This window comes from Macaca thibetana, chromosome X (assembly GCF_024542745.1).
Source record: "Macaca thibetana thibetana isolate TM-01 chromosome X, ASM2454274v1, whole genome shotgun sequence".
Lineage (NCBI taxonomy): Eukaryota > Metazoa > Chordata > Mammalia > Primates > Cercopithecidae > Macaca > Macaca thibetana.
The window spans coordinates 48916369-48920275 of record NC_065598.1 but is presented as its reverse complement, the minus strand read 5'-3'; the positions used below and the strand labels follow the sequence as shown (position 1 = coordinate 48920275).

The 3907-nt window shown below is 50.8% G+C and overlaps 1 pseudogene; it reads left to right on the top strand.

Annotated features, from left to right (window-relative positions):
* Window positions 1-944: 944 nt before the first annotated feature.
* LOC126945632 (heat shock protein beta-1-like) lies at window positions 945-1555 on the top strand (annotated as a pseudogene).
* The last annotated feature ends 2352 nt before the right edge of the window (window positions 1556-3907 follow it).

Sequence of the window (3907 nt, the reverse complement as noted above, 5' to 3'; positions counted from 1 at the left end):
TGGGGTGAGTGTGCACGGAGGTTGAGCTTGCAATAGCTGCTGGGAGTTGTAGTTCTTCCACCTGCAGTCCAGTGGGCTCTTCCAAGGGAAAAAGGAACAACCCGTGTGGTGGGGAGTGGAGGGGCCAGACAGAAAGGGGCTTCTTAACTCATTCGTTTAAGGCGGCATTCATCTTCTAGGCTATGAAAGTGTACACATTAAGGGCAGAATTTTAACACAGAGCGACTACTTCCCTATGTCTTAGTCTCCTCATCTGTAAAATGGGACTATTGACAGTACCTGCTTTTTAGGATTAAAACAGAATTAATTTATATAAAGCATGTTGTACTATGTGCCTGACACATAAGATAAGAAAGCGCTATGTAAGTTATAGTTACTAGTATTCATGCATTCAATAAATGCTTTAATATGATACACATTTGTACACTCCAAAGAATAATTACACAGCAAATATCTATGTAACTGGCTAGGTGCAGTGGCTCACGCCTGTAATCCCAGCACTTTGGGAGGCTGAGTCGGGTGGATCACCTGAGGTCAGGAGTTCAAGACCAGCCTGGCCAACATGGTGAAACCCCCTCTCTACTAAAACGAGAAAAATTAGCCAGACATGGTGGCGCATGCCTGTAGTCCCAGCTACTCGGCAGGCTGAGGCAGAAGAATCACTTGAACTGGGGAGGCAAAGGTGGCAGTGAGCTGAGATTGTGCCATTACACTCCAGCCTGGGTAACAGAGCGAGACTCTGTCTCTAAATAAATAAATAAATAAATAAAGCAAAAGAAATCTATGTAACCATTTCTTGAACAGCCGAGGCGCGCCTGCAATCCCATCAGTTTTGGAGGCCAAGGCTGGAGGATCGCTTGAGGCCAGGAGTTTGAGACTGGCATGGGCAATACAGCAAGACACCATCTCTTTAAAAAAAAAAAAAAAATGACACCTGTCCAAGCAGACGTCCCAAGCAGAGCCTGGCAGCATGACCGAGCGCCGCGTCCTCTTATGGCTCCTGCCGGACCCCAGCTGGGACCCCTTCCGCAACTGGTACCCGCACAGTCGCCTCTTCGACCAGGCCTTCGGGCTGGTCGCAGTGGTTTGGCACCAGCAGCTGACCAGGCTACGTGAGCCCCCTGCCCCCCACCGCGGTCGAGAGCCCCGCGGTGGCCGCGCCCGCCTACAGCCGCGCGCTCAGCCGGCAGCTCAGCAGCGGGGTCTCGGAGAAACGGCCCACGGCGGACCGCTGGCGAGTATCCCTGGACGTCAACCACTTCGCCCCTGACGAGCTGACGGTCAAGACCAAGGGTGGCGTGGTGGCGATCACCGGCAAGCACAAGGGCGGCAGGACAAGCATGGCTACATCTCCCGCTGCTTCATCCGGAAATACACGCTGCCCCACGGTGTGGACCCCACCAAGGTCTCCTCCTCCCTGTCCCCTGAGGGCACACTGACCGTGGAGGCCCCCGTGCCCAAGCTAGCCACGTAGTCCAACTAGATCCCCTTAGAGTCGCGGTCCCAGCTTGGGGGCCTAGAAGCTGCGAAATCCGACCAGTCTGCAGTCAAGTAAAAGCCTTAGCCCGGATGCCCACCCTGGCTGCCACCACTAGCCATGCCCCCGCACCCACCTGTGTGTTCTTTTGATACGTTTATCTTCTGTTTTTCTCAAATAAAGTTTGAAGCAACCCAAAATTTAAAGAAAAAAAAAAATTAGTTGGGCATGGTGAGGCACAACTGGCTGAGGCCTGAGGATCACTTGCGCCCAGGAATTCAGCGCTACTGTGAGCTATGATCAAGCCACTGCACTCCTGCCTGGGTGACAGAGCAAGACCCTGTCTCTAAAAATAATAATAATAATTGATAATATTTGATCTTTTTTCCATAGAGATATTGCACATATATTAGGTTTTTCCTACATACTTCGAATTCCATATACTATTGGAAAATGACATCCTTTTCTTATTTTAGTTTGACTGTTTGCTGCAGGTGTATATTTGGTAAACATTTCATCTGTTGCCAGGCTCTGGCCCACAAACGTCCCATTTGCACCCCCACCGCCACCCTCCCATACGACATTGTTATCGCCCCGCCCTGTGGCCTTAATCCCTCCAAAGCTGGGGAAAGAGAGGGGGGTTGTGTGCAGATGGCCCTTCAATCTCGAAAGGAAGATGTCGGAATCTGAAGGCAGGAAAGGTGAGAGAATCCTTCCATCCCTGCAGACCCTTGGAGCAAGGTGGAGCTCCACCCTCAGCCCCTCTGACCCACCCATTGCCCACCCAGACCTCACCCCCAGAGAGCCTCTAGGTGACCAGAACCACATCACCCTGTTCCCCATCCCAGCCAGCCCCAAACAGCCTCTCTGCCACCAGAGCCCTAATGCTCAGCCTGACCCAGACACTGCCCCCCATGGCCTCTCAGCCTCATCCACAGCCTTAGTTGCCAAAGGAAACCCAACCTCAATCCTGGCTCTGACCCCTATCCGAACGCCCACCTGAAACCTAACACAAAGTCTACCAACCAGAAGGCAAACCCCTGTTAGAGTCCAAACCCCACCCCAGATATAGACCTAAAGTCACCTAACCTCAACCTCAACCCCGGGATGTCAATACTGTTAGTGAGTGCAGTCTCTGACTTTCCAGAAAGTACACAGACCCTTTTAAAAAAACAAAAACAAAAAAGAGAGAGAACACATACTTGATGATGGTAGTAAGCCATGAGGGCTCTAGAGTTAGACTGGCTGTGACTCCCCATTCAGGCACTTCAGCAAGTCGCTTAACCTTTTCTTCTCAATTTTCTCATCCGCAAAATGGGAATAACACTATGTGCCAGGCATTCTTTTGATTCTGAACTCATTTAATCCTCACAACACCGATATATTGTAGGTAGTCTTATTATCATCCTTTTTATACAGATAAGGAAACTGAGGCTCAAAGAGATTACATAATTTGCCCAAGGCAACACATAGCTACCAAGTGGTAGAGTCAGGATTTAAACTCAGGCAGCCTGTTTCCTCCAAAGCTGAGAATCTTAACCAGGCCAATCTACTGCCGCTCTGAGGCTGAAACGAAACCATGGGAACTGGGAGTGGTCTTAGCTGAAAACCCCAATGCAAACTTCAAGTCCCACTCAAAACTCACCTTTGACCCTAACCTGTATCCTAATTCTAATTCCAATTCATTCAAATACCCAGTCCTAACCCTTAGTCAAAGCTCCACTCCTACCTATATTTAAACCCATCTCCACCCTAACCCAAAATCCACTACTCAAATTTAACCTTAAATTTGCCCACCGCATGGCAATTTAAACTTTACCCCCAACTCAAACACCAAACCCTACTGCATTTGGAAATGTAATCTCACCTTCACGCCCCCTATAAACTCTCACTCTAGCCTTAATCTTAATTCGAACACTCTTACTTCCCAGTCCTTAACCCAGCTACTCCCAGCTCTCCCTAATTTTCCATGCTCTTCTCTCCTTCCTTCAAACAGAAGGACAGGATCAGGTAGGAAGCAGCCACAACTGCCCCAATACCCTGTCCCTCCCTGACGCAGTTTCTCCATATAGACACCACCCCAGAGCCCAGTCCAGCCAATGGGGCAGGCCCTGGTCCCGAATGGGGGCTGTGCCCCGGGCCCCCAGCTGTGGAAGGTGAAAGCAGTGGGGCATCAGGCCTAGGAACCCCTAAGCGAAGAAACCAGCACAGCAAGCACAAGACAGTGGCAGTGGCCAGTGCCCAGCGGTCACCTCGGGCACTCTTCTGCCTCACCCTGGCCAATCCTCTGCGACGGTCCTGCATCAGCATCGTGGAGTGGAAGCATCCTGGAAGGCAGTGGCAGGGCCCAGGGGTAAGGGTCATCAGGGTACCAGAAGTCAAGAATTGGGTCAGGGCTGGAATGGAGGAGGGCTGAGGTCATCAGGGTCA